This window comes from Candoia aspera, chromosome 8 (genome assembly GCF_035149785.1).
Source record: "Candoia aspera isolate rCanAsp1 chromosome 8, rCanAsp1.hap2, whole genome shotgun sequence".
Classification (NCBI taxonomy): domain Eukaryota; kingdom Metazoa; phylum Chordata; class Lepidosauria; order Squamata; family Boidae; genus Candoia; species Candoia aspera.
This window is the reverse complement of record NC_086160.1, coordinates 52,471,076-52,484,949: the sequence shown is the minus strand read 5'-3', so window position 1 is coordinate 52,484,949 and position 13,874 is coordinate 52,471,076. Positions and strand designations below refer to the sequence as shown.

Here is a 13,874-nt window from a genome sequence, read left to right as displayed (position 1 = left end):
AGGGTCTTGGGGAACCCCCAGAGGTCTTAGGACCACACTTTAAGAAACACTGCTTGGAGTGTTTAGACTTCCTCCAGTACTGAATGCTGTCCAGAAGTCGGTTAAAAAAGAGCTCTTCTACAGTTCTTTAGTAGCTTAAGGGGATGACATTATCATATATATATCATACCTCCACCCCCCCATACACATACACACATTCACATGGTGTTTCAACTGTTTTAAAATGGATGGTTTTATTTCTATTAATTATTTATTACCTTGACTGTGGATGCCTTATTATTTTGGATTATGTTATGTACTGCCAAGAGTCTTAAGACTGCAGCAGCATAGAAATTAATCACCGAACCAATCAATCAATAGAAAGAAGCTGGTATCATTAAGTCAGTATGAAGGGAAAAACCAATACAATCCTACACAAAATATCTGCTGTATATGCATATTTGAAAAATGAGGTATTCTACCAGTTTTGTTAGCGCGTAAATAACAATATTATACTAGTATGGCACAGGCAGTTTTAGCTCTGATAACTTAAGACAGAATTCCAAAATTTTAGAGGGGGTGTTACAATATGCAACACTGTTTGGAATGGGTGTTAATGTTTCATCAAAATTAAGTATCACTAGCCATTTATGCTAAACATGCATTATGTGAATTTAATGGATTAAATCATTCACGCATCAGTATGTTTCCCTTTTCTAAATGTATGCATGATTTACAAGAAGTATCTATTTATAAGTTAAACACTGCTTTCACTTTAAGCAACACAGTGAGAGGACTATGAATCATTTGCGTACAGCATGTTAAACCTGACAATGGCAAAAATTATCAGTGCATCACAACTGCAAAGAGGTACTTAAGGGACGAAATAGATCTTTTAACCTTATTGTCATTTCTTGCATAAGAACCTCTCAAGTTTTGTGATGGACTGTGCTCCACCTGAAATCTCAAGCAACCTTAAATACAGACCTCTGAATATGTGTTTTAGCAAAGATGTAACAATGCATATTAGAAAAACATTTAGACAAAAATGCATTATTCTGAAAATAAAATACAAAAACATAATTTTATAATCCAGAAAACCTCAACCATTGGTTGTCCTTATCTTCTTTATACAGATAAGGTACAGGCTGTTTCTACAACCCATAATCAAATAACAGTTGATTATTAATAGAAAAGTGGGAAATTATGTGGCATCTACCACAACCAGTGCAACAGAGAATAAAAATCAATAGGGAGACTACAACTACCAAGTCCTGAAAAGTCAAAATGCTGCATCCATTACATATAAGCTGCTCCTAACCCTATATTGCTATGAACAAAATTTAGATAAACCTTTCTTTTTAAGCATTAGCATTCTATGTCTCTGATGTTAACTGAGCTTAATTAAATCATACATCCAACTTCTTTTTGCAGCGACTAGTAGTAAAAAGGGCAATAACTAACTACCCAGAAAGTAAATTGCCCTTGAAATAATATTTGATCATCATGGAAAAGCAAATGGCCTGAATGACATTCCATTAAATCTTACAACGCATGAAAAATTGGTACATCGGTGATATACACTGTCTCTCATGCATATAAATGAAATAATTACAACAAAGGAGCAATGAGAAGAATGTAAGCTATAGACTGCCAAGTCCCATTTTTAGCAAAACATTTTTAACCACTGAGGTTAAATTGTATGCAGATCTGCTCACATTGCAATAAAATTTAAGTTGTGAAATTGCCCAAGAAGTAAATCAGTCATTCCTGATACAATTAAAATTATAGATGGCTCTGTGTGTGTGCGTGTGTGTGTACATACACACACACTCATAATGAACTTATTGCTAATTTTTTATTGCAGCTGCATGGTAAATTTCCTCTGAATTTATTTTATGAATAAAGATGTAAGAAAGTCTGGCAGAGATAATTATAAACATTCCTAAGGCAAGGGCAATTGTCTTAAGTGATTTCAGTGCTAGGTTGAGACCATCCATACAAGATTATTTCAGTATCAGCAATTTACCTGAAGATCTCCTTGCATTAGCTTCATGGCTAATACAGGGACCAGAAAAGAAATGCTGCATGTTTACAGCTCCTAACCCTGGTATGGAAGTGTAACTTACAAATCTTAGGAGGCAAGGTTCAAAGCTTTTTTAATTATTATTTTACTTACCATGGGGGAAATCAAGGGGACCCTCGATTATATATGTCTCTCTGATAATAAAGCCTTTCTTTTCTCTCACATCTGTATTTATTTAAGAGAGGATTGTGACATCTACCAATTGCTGTAAATTTTTATGGGCACTCAGAACTTAGACCCCATACTTCAGATGGCAGATGGGTCTTACTCCACTCAGAGGCACATCAGGACAGAAGATAATAAGACCAAGTCCAAGAGGCAGCATTAGGGTTTGGGAAGAGAAGGACCAGGTATAACTGGAGTCTGGAGAGGGATCATATGGACCAGGTTAAGTCCTATTTGTATTTTGGTATTGTGTTTTCAGAAAGAGGCTACTGGCTTCCGCGTTTTAAAAGGTGCTCATTGAAAGCCACAGCCAGTGGCAATTCCTTATTGCAGCTTATCAGCCTAGGTCTCTAACTCCAATCCTCAAGAAATATAATGTTAAAATAGTTACAATGGTAACATACAATACAAAACTGGGGGGACTTATAAATGCTCCATTACTGGAACAAACACAGTCTACCTTCTTGGAACTTATCTTGGGGGTGGATAAATTCATTCCAAGTTCTGCAGTTAGGGAAGAGTTGGGAATACCCACAATACAATTATGGTATTTAATTACTGCCTGAAGATTCTATCAATTGACTCACTGATACCACCAAAGCTGTGCTTTGAAGAGTAGACTTTCAACAAGTCTTCTCACACTTTGGCTGTTAAAACTACAAATATACCACTTTACAATATGTATTCCCAGTTCTATTCCCAGTTCAAACAGGGAAAGAAAACAAGTTTTCAAACGAATTTGGATATCACTGCCCAAGATGATATGGCATCTCTTGAATGTGCTGTTCTTGAACTGGCTGGCACAACATAAATCACTGTTCCAGATGTAAAAGAACTTAGAACGTATATGCCTCAGAGCAACTTACTCTAGAACATGATCTGAACAACTAAATTCTATAGCAAAGAAGTTTCATGGAATTCCTTTTGCAGAAAGATGGTATAGGATGGAAAAGGATGGATTGCTTAGAATAGATTACGGATGATTGCAGGGGTGATGAAATAATATGAATACTGTAGGTTTTACCTTTTTCTAATTGCTGTTTATAGTTTCTTGATAAAAATGACTAATCAATAAATTAATTGTTGTTACTGACACAAGAAATTCTAAACAACTATATCTTGAAAACACAATGAAATGCAATATGCAAATACATTAAGCTTGCCAAGGCCAGAAAAGATCTCGATCTTAGATCCGTATTTTCCGGTATCAACAACCACACTCCAGATAACTACTTTAGGTACACCTTTGAGGGTCTGACTTCTCACAGAGGAGCAAAGCCAAATGCCATTTCACATTCTGACTTTGAACTGTTCAAACTTTTCTTTCCCTTTAGCTGTTTTCAGTCAGATAATTTTAACAGAACATGGACTATCTTTTGTATGCCAAGCATGTATTTTGCCGTTCAGGTCTCTTTCTCCCCGGCTCTGTGCTCCCATTTAGAAAATGGAAAAACAGGATAAATTAGTGAAGGATCCAAGAAGTATCCACTCTTGACAAATCATGGCATGTGCCAGTTTCCTTAGAAGCTGCATACAAGAATCTGAACTGCTCTTCCAGCACAATATGTGTCAGCTGCTGGAACTGTGAAGCACCCTATAAAGCAGTAAGTATTTTGTTGCTAAGTAATAACTCTCAGAAAGGGGAAAGACAGCCTTTGAAAATAGCACTTCATATTTGTAAGACAAAAGTTATACACAGGCACCCACTCACATATGTAGGACTAATTGGCTTTTCAAAGGCTATCATATAAACTGTGATGGATTGTGTTAATGAAACATCAGGAAATATGTTAAAAATAAACTCCATCCTGGTCTAATGAATTTAACATGTGTCTGATGGCCTCTCCTAATGTATTAATGTGTGGCTCTTGTAAGCTACCTTCTTGATCATGTATTTGCAGTTCTTTCACTAGTATAAAGCCAGTTTGGTCTAGTGGTTAAGGCAACAGGCTAGAAACCAGGAGACTGAGAGTTCTAGTCCCACCTTAGGCATGAAAGCCAGCTGGGTGACCTTGGGCCAGTCACTCTCTCTCAGCCCAACTCACCTCACAGCGTTGTTGTTGTGGGGAAAATAGGAGGAGGAAGGAGTATTTGGTATTTTTGCCACCTTAAGTTATTCATAAAATTAATTAAGGTGGGATAGAAAATAAATAAATAAATAAATAACTTTCTCAGGGCACACAATATAGAGGCTGTTGTAACTAAAAGCAAGTTTGAGTTAGGTAACAAAGGACTGGCAACTGTCCTACTAACTGCATGTGTAAAATTATCCCCCCCGCTTCTCCCTGTAGTTTAGACAACTCAAGGTGGCATAGATATTGCTTCTGGTTCTTATGTTACAGGGCAACAACACTGTTACTATTACAGTTCAGAGCTTGAGCTAAAAGAACATGATTCAGCTACCATGCAGAAGCTAAATAGATCTGGGCAGCTATGAAAATCACCTAAGAATTCATTGTATGGCACCATGAATTCCATGAAGGAAATGTGATAGGTTATATGTAATGTATTTACATAAGTGAAAGCTTATACAGTAGACTCTCAGTTAACCAGAACTCAAGCAACCAGCACTCTCAAGCAAGAACAAAAAATCAAACGGGGGAAAAAAACTAGCACTCTCAAGCAGCCAGAAAAACACTAACCAGCACTCTCAGGCAACCAGCAAAAAAATCTGTATCTCTCTGCTGCCATCTAGTGGATATTAGGGTTAATAGTAACTCTCAAGCAACCAGAAACTACATTTATCCGGCATCTACCAATCCCCATGGGTGCCGGTTAACTGAGAGTCTACTGTAATATTCAATGTTCTCCTACTGAATTTACACTAATGTAATGGCACCTTTTTTTTCTTGTGTCCCAGTTTCTTCACAATGGCTCCTCAAATTCTACTCTGGAAGGCTGGGAGGGAAAGTGCTCCAAATACAGGTGCTGAAGGAGTGGAGAAATTGTATGAAGAACGCAAACATTCCTTCTCATTCCATAGTTCTTTTGCAAATAGAAGCAGTACTGTACAAGTGGATTCTACTCTTTGTCTCTAGGGGCTCTGAAGCATTTCTTCTCAATTCATTGCATGTACTAATACTTTCTCATTTTAAACACACGCCCCTCCCCAAGTACCATCCTGTTTTGATTAACATTATTAAACAACCGCTATAGCTTTTAAAGCACGGAGAGAGAATACAGCATGGAGGGATTTTACACAATACTCCAAGGTCCTGGGGAAATAAAAGGAGAGTCTCAGATTTCCATGGCTGGCTAGGCATGTTGCTGCCAATGCTAAATGACTGGCATAGTAGGAAAACAATTTGTAATTGGAGTCAAGTTTGAAATAATATGCTGCAGAAAGAGAAAAAGGTTTCGGGCATGAGATAGGCTGTAACCACAAAACATTTGGAGTATAAACTTTCACTGCAAACAGGCTACTGATAATTATCAGGAAATCTCTGCCCATAAGTGGTCTTCCCCACCTTGGTGCTCTCCAGACCTCCTGGACAACTCCAATAATCCTTGATCAGATTGGCTGGGGGATTATAGGAGTTTGTTTGACATATCTGGAAGGCACCAGCCTGGGAAAGGCTGAAGGAAGTGGTAAGTCTGCAGTCTTTATCACCTTCTCCAGTTGGGGCTTAAAATGGCCACAAAAACTTCAAAGAGTTTAATCTGAATTCCGACATGGATAATTTGTAAATTGCAATTGCATTAGATTTATCAGGAAAAATATAAGCACTGCACCAGAGATACATGATATTTCAAACCCTGATGCCAGACATTCTGCTTAAAAAACACAGGTATGATCACATTAGTGCATGAAGAGCTCTTTGCATACATTAGCGAAGGATTTTTTCTTGTTTTCTTTCCCCTTTCTTTTAGAAACTCATTATTCTTTCTTGATTCCAATAATATGTTTCAATTTTAGTGTTTCCAAACAAATAGTAAGCCTCTGTCATACAAATTTTAATATCAGTGCTGATTCAATGAAAAAGTGGAAGGTCAGAGAACCATGGCAGGGAAATGAAATGGACTATCCTCCAGCTCAAACCAACCAATCCCAAAGCACTAAACTAAAATTACATTTTCTTTGCACTGGAAAATGATGCCCAATTTTCCATTGTTTGGACAGAGATTCTGTTTGCAAGCAATTTACTCCTTTGGGAAGAGAAAGGAAAAGGAGAATTACTAGGATAATATACTTATCCTCTCTTAGGGAAAGAAAATTTGATTATTGCTTTGGCATGTTCTCTTTTAGCCAGCCTTTTGTTTTTAAAGAAAAACGGGGAGTCATTGGAAAAGCTTCAAGGGGGACTGCAGGATTCGTCATTCAGGAAGACACCAAATCTACAGTGTTGGGGAATATTATCCACAGTAAGGGAGAACACATTTCAGTAGAACCTGAATACCCAATAGTCATTCATATCTTAATCCAACTCTTTTCCAGCAGAATTACATTTGATCCCTATTTAGCTTTGGTCCTCTCATATGATTTTCATCAATTCCCCTGCTGGGTCTCCAAATGTTATGTACGTCAAAGGATAAAATCTGAAGTGGATTAGAAATTTCCAAAAGTGAAGTTCTACATCAAGCAGAGATCCTATAGGCAATCAATTCTGAGAACAAGCCAAAATGAACCCTTACATAATGGCTGGCTTAGGAGAGAGCCATTTAGGAGTATACCCAAAATAATTGCTATGGTGGGAACGATCGCTTAAAACAACAAATAATCTCCATAATCTCCTGTAGCCCCTCAAGTGCCCTCTACCAGTGTCATTGGAAGTGGAGTGGCATACAAGTTTAAATTATTATCATTACTACTACTACTACTGCTACTACTCCCAGTTTATTTTTGTGTCTTTTCTTCAGAACCCAAGGACATTTCCAAGCAATGAACAAGGCTGCACTATTTCAGTTTTCTAACATCTGTAGGATCCATGTTGGGCACAGAGACAGCTTTGTAAAAAAACAACAACAACAACAGGAAGCCAGAGACTGCTACTTTCCATAATGCCAGTTTTCCATTTATTTTTTAAAATTAATTTTTAAAATGTATCTGGATGGACCTGGGTACTACAGCTAACTGGAGGCTTACATTTTTCTATAATATTGGGCCTTTACTTAACAGATGTAAGTTGAACATAGATAATAATCATTCAGCACCCCTATAAGCAGCACCCCCTTCACCACATATTTTCAAAGAGAGGCATCCCAAGTTTCAAGACTTGGATTAGCTGATCTCTGTATGTCCTTCACTCTCCCTTATCTTTTTATCTACCTCTCAAACTACTCTCCCCTCAACCATGCTGCCTCATCTTGGCAGGGGACAGGGTGTTCTTGGAAGGGATGAGCTAAAATGCCAATGTGTATGCCAAGAGTACATACTCCCAACAGGGTCCCAAGGCATGAAAGCCATCTCACCTCTGCAGATAAAGCAAACAAGCATCTACATCAGGCAACAGTGATATAGGAAAATGCTAGAAGCGGATGAAAGTAGCAAAGGCATCATTTCATATTGCATGGCAATATTACTAGTCTTTACCAAATTGGAAGGCTACAGGAATTGATGGGATATTTACAAAAATATGGCAAGCAACAGAAGAATCTGTAAAGGCTCTAACCAAGTTATGCTAGGAAATCTGGAGAATGACACAGTAGACAGATAGCCAATAGATTAGAAGAGATCAGCCTACACAGCAATAATAAAGTAACATAATGTGCCAACTATCATACAATATTCTTAATTTTACAGGCAAGCAAAATAATGCTTAGGATCAGAGCCATCAATGGAAAGTGAGATGTAAGATGTTCAAGGTAGCTTTAGAAAAGGCCAAGGACATGAGACATTATTACCAATGCATCCTGGATAAATGAGAAAAATCAAAGAATACCAAAAAAGAAGTCAATATATAGTTCATTGATTATAGAAAATCCTTCAATTGACACAATCACATCAAGCTGTGAAATATGCTTAGGAAAGTGGGAATCCCTGAACATCTTACTATCCTCATGTGAAACCTATAAACAGGTCAGGAAGCCACAGTCAAAAGGCTGTATACTCTCCCCTTACTTATTCAATCTGTATGCTGAATATGTACTGAGGAAAGCTGGATTGGAAGATGAGCACGGTTTTAAAATTGGCGAAAGAAACATCAATAACCTGTGCTATGCTGATGATGCTACTCTGATATCTGAAAATGTAAACGATCTACAAGTTCTAGAAATGAAAGTCAATGAGCACAATGAGAAATGGGATTATGTTTATTTTATTTATTATTATTTATTAAACAAATTTATATAGCTGCCCAACTCACACACGGTGACTCTGGGCAGCTTACAAAATTAAAATCCACAATACAAAAACCCATCAACCCCCCACCCCTTGTGGCGGCCACAAACACGATCAAATCAGCCACTTGATCAGCTTCGTATCAACCTGGGGTCCCAGGCCCACTGACAGAACCATGTCTTCAGGGCCTTCTGGAAAAATACCAAGGTGGGGGCCAATCTTATTTCCAGTTTAAATATAAAGAAGACCAAACTAATGACAACAGCAATCAGCCTTAGAACTGACAATGAAATATTGAAGTGATGGATAGTTTCTGCCTTTTAGAATTGATTATAAACAATAAAGGAACCATCAGGCAATTAATACACTGCAGACTAGCATTTGCTAGAGTAGCCATGAAGGTCTTGTACAAGATTAAGATACCAGGATATGTCTACACCTACAAAGATGAGAAGCAAGTAATGGTTTTCCCTATGACACTCAATGGAAGTGAAGTTGGACTTTGAAGCAGCAGCATAGAAACAGCACTGATGCTTTTGAACTTTGGTGCTGGAGAAGACTCCTGAGAATACCATGGATGGCTACTCCAGGTTTTCACTAAGGCACGAATGGCCAGGCTCATATCATCATACTTCACACATTATGTGAAAACCTTGCTCTCTGGAGAAGTCTCTAATTCTGGAACACTAGAAAGAAAGAAAAGAAGAGGACAAGCAGAAGCAAGGTGAATGGATTCAATTATAGCAGCAATGGGTACCTAATTGGAAGACCTGAAGGACAAGGCTGGGGATAAATCATCCTGGAGAAAATCTATCTATGTGGTTGCTAAGTGTCGATACTGACTTGATGGAATATAATCTCTTTCTCTTTCTCTCTTTCTCTCATCCAGCTGTCTGTCCATCTGCTTGAATTTTCTTAGAATTGTTATAAAAAAAACCCAATCATTTCTAATGCTTTTGGACACTTAATATTTACATAGTACATTAACAAATAACTTCCAGTATCTGTTCCCTCTGTAGAATTGTAAAAAGTACTCCCTGGCTACCATCTTAGGAAATCCACACTTTCTATGACAAAACGTATGACTCTGAGGTCACTGTTCACATAATTTTACAGATGCTGCACCATAACCAGCATCGCTCCATATTGCACTGCTCTGTTTTTTCTATAATTAGTTTATTCATGAAATTGATCCAACTTCACACTTTGAAATATTTACAGAATGCTGTGGAAGAGAACAATTAATTCCACTTGGCTAGCCTATTATCCCAGGAAAGCAGAAATCGTTCATGCACATTACCACCTTCATAGGTTTCAAGATGCAAACAACAGACTCTAAACTTTAAACTGCAACTTAAAACTTTTATTGTCCTTTATTGCGTGTAGAATTTATCATTTCATCCAGAAAAACTTCTCTGCACAAATAAGCATACAATATTTCTTCACATCTAACTCAGGTTAAACCTTGTTGTTTAAATTAAGAAATCCCTCTAAATCCAAGGAAAATACAGAAAATCCTGGTCCCACTCATATATGCAACAGTGCTTTGCCCATTTTGCAGGATCATTTTGCTTACTGCAGCCCTTCCTCCTCAAAATGTTGAGAACCCTGACAACCATAGTGTTGGCCACCCGTTACCAACAATATCCTACAAATCATAATGACCAGGCCACACATTGTGCTAAACCAAAATCACATTAGGGTGATTTGTACATAACATTAAATCATCTTTTTTTTTTTAATTAACAACAATATTTGGTGCGACTGCTACTATGCCTTCTTCATCACAGCCCCATGGAGGAGTTCTTGCTTCCATTTTTGATGAATCACAAGCTTGTCATTTTCTTCAAATTCAAAAACTGTCATGAGTACTGATGGTGAGCAGGAGGGGGCCCCTATCCAGGGAGGAAAACGCATGCGTAGTACTGAGGAGTTGAGCAGCCATTCAAAGAGACACAGATCAGACCCGCCTTAACTTTGGGGGTTTATCTGTCTGGGTTTTTCCCACGCTTCTTCAGTTTGTTAGGATTTTCTGTCTAATGTAGCAGTAATACAACACTAGAGACCTATTCCTTGTCTCAGCGTGGTTCCTGGCTGTTAGGACAAAAACTATGGTATGCTTCAACCATAATGAACTGAAACAAACTAACCCATCTCTACTAATTAGATTTAAAATTACAGAAAGCTAATTTTTGAAGTGTCTGGTCTTGAGACCTTAAAGCCACATGCATCTCCTACTACCCCATTCACAGATCCAGTTACTGAAACCCACTGATGTGATTTTCTACCATTTTGAGATGGGGAACTTATTGGTATTCTAGTTAAACCCATTGGTGTCCACAAGGTGAGAGGAATAATGACACGTATATGACAAGATCATGATGCAAATGCCACAAGCTACATATTAGCATCAGATGTTGGGATGCAAATACTTATGGTATTTGCATGATGACATCATTCCATGCACATCATAGTTTGCTTTCATAATATACTGTTGGTTCAACTCCAAGATAAGCTTAGTTTGTTAAAAAAGGAAAATACCCCAGCCTGCTCCAAAAATCATGAAAATACAGCAAATCTTGACTGTGCCCCTACTGTAACCTTTCCCTCCCCACTTCGCTTAGCCTGCCACATGCCACTCCTATCAAGTACCTGGGGGAAAGAAGAAACACAATCCCTGGAAAATATGCATCAGAAGTAAGGAGGGGCCAACAGAACACCTATGCCTGCTCCAAAGCACCTTGTAGTACCCTGTCAATGGCTCCTTCCATGTAATGTCCAGGGACTGCACAGCAATCATGTAGGCCTAGGAAAAAACACAGCTTCTTCTAATGAGGGGCCAAGAGATAAGGCATGCACCCCCATGCCCTCCCCAACACACCTTTTCTGTTTCAAAGTGCTACACATCTCTAGTGGAGACCATCCCAGAAGACTGCTCAGAGGACACTTCCCTCCTTCACCCAAAGACCCATTATCACCAATTGCTGGTGAGAAAGAACATAGGAGTTTGTTGACATTAGTTTTTTAAAAAATATGTATTTGTTACAAGTGTTTATTTTGCTTGTGCACCACTTAGGAAAGATTGATCCTGAAAAGAGAGCTCTAAGTCATTGCAGTAAATAAATAAATAATGCCACAACAAACATACAAGATCACAACCAAGCAATAAAACACAGAATGCACTTACACTGATACAAAATTTCTAAAAAAAAAAAAAAAAAGTTACAACTACAACCAAAACCAAGAGCAAACTGGCAGACTAAAATAATAGATCTTAAAAACTATGATGCCTAATATGTTCAAGTAACAATACTTTCTTTTTTTAGGAACATGAATTTGAAAGTTTACATTTAGTAGGTTTTAATTTTTTTTAAAAGGCACCCACATTTTAGGGTTCTATAAGCTCCTGAAAGGTACTATTCGACCCATGTAATCAAGCAAAACCTTTTATTGCTAACTGTAAGCCATGGTTATTTAATCTGCTTTGTACTCTACTGATAACCATTGTGCTTCTTGATCCCTTACATACAAGCAACGAGAAAACCCAAAACAAACAGTATTGATTTGACTGCCATATTGAGCTTCTCTGCACACAAGAGAAAAATCTGCTTTCAAGCTGGCAACATGAATATTAGATGGTACAGAATACAAATATGCAACAACAATTATTGAAAATATATTGGCATCCATGGTTCCTCTTTATTAAAGATGCTTCCATAACCACCCACCCCCCCAGAAAAAGTTACAAGGAAAAGTTATCTCCCAAAACTAGACTGAATCATCATTAGGGTTCATGGAATGGCACCTCTCGTGGCAATGTAAATCAAGATAATCTATTAAAATAATACAAATCTTCTCTGAAATGCAGGTCTGCTGTGATAAAAATATTCTCAATCTAACTTCATAATTTTGATTTAGGACCATGACAAAATATATTATCTTCTCTGGAATCCAATCAAAGCTTCAAGAAATATTCATTGTGAGTTGCTGCTTTACTTAATAATACTGTATGAAACTAGAACTAGTCTTAGCAAATGGAATGGTAAATCTAAATACTGTACAAATAAGTACATATGGGAAGACATCTATGTCATGAGATTTTTTTTTTTTTTTACAGCGAGTTGGTTTCAGAGGATCAGGATCAGGATCAGGATCAAAACTTATTATTGTGGTTTCTTTTCAGGCCCATGCAGTTGTTCTGACTACTGTCTGTAACCCCTGACAGGAGCCCAGCCTGTTAGCTGTGTGTCACAGAGATTGCAGTCTTCTTCAAAATAAGCAGAATCTTCCCAAGCATAACACAGGCAGTATTGGAACCCACTCAACCAGGGGTGATAAAAACAGTCAAGGTGGAAGCTGTGAGGAAATGATCAATGCTATACTGTTATTTTATTTATATTTATTTTCTTTATGCCTCTATGTAATCCTGTGTGTTTTGTGCAACTTAGAAACACTTTGAACAGAGTTTCTTCTAAATGAGAAGATCTGCCCAGAATCTTATACCTTCCTTTTAAAAATAGCTATCTGCGATCTGAACAATCCTATCTTCTTCACATTGTTTTGCATGTGACAACTTAAAGTTAGAAAGGAATTTTTACCTTTGGTTTTTTTCCCCTTTTTTAAAAATAAAGGCTGATTATAATTATAGCCCTTGAGATTGAGCTAACTCATTAAAGAGAGGGGACTGATTTCCCTAGTCACATGCTTCAGAGACAGGAGTTGGAGCTATAGAATTTATCTTTATCCTTTTTTTTTTTACTTGCCAGTAAAATGCATAAGCTCTAGGATCCCTATTTATTTCACCCACCAGGGTTAAGGGTGAGAATGCCAAGCAAACAAGGATGCCCCTGCAAGACAGGTAGTGGCAGCAATAACTACGAAGCTGCTACACCAAGGCAGGAGACAGAGTTAAGAGTGTGTCAATCCAAAGAGTAAACCAATCAAAACAGGTATACTGTATTTATCTTTCCATAAGTTGACTTGTTTATATTATTCAAGAACTGCTCCCCTTCCCAAGTGACACCCAAAATTTGCTGCTGAATTTGGTGGCATTTCAGGGGAACAGAAGAGGGGAGTCAGGATTTCATATGGTCCATGGGTACTTTAATCCCAGATCATTCTAATTATGCCTCTAACTGTATCATTCCTGACCACGCATGAGGGATGACTGAATATTTATCCATAAAAAGAACATTCTACATGTAAAAAAATTCTATACATAGAAATAGCATGCCAGGCTTTTAGCCAAACTTCCTTTCCTAATATACTAGCTTTCACTCATATAGGGAGTTCTCAGGTCATGCTATTCTATGCAAGCTAAGATCTCTGATTTAGAGACTACCTATATGGAGCCTTTGGCCTGGGCTA

The 13,874-nt window shown here is 37.7% G+C and overlaps 1 protein-coding gene across 7 annotated transcripts in view; it reads right to left on the bottom strand.

Moving 5' to 3' along the window:
* The window catches only part of CAMK2D (calcium/calmodulin dependent protein kinase II delta), a 136,226-nt gene that overhangs the window by 107,235 nt on the left and 15,117 nt on the right, over positions 1-13,874 (bottom strand). The window lies entirely within an intron of this gene.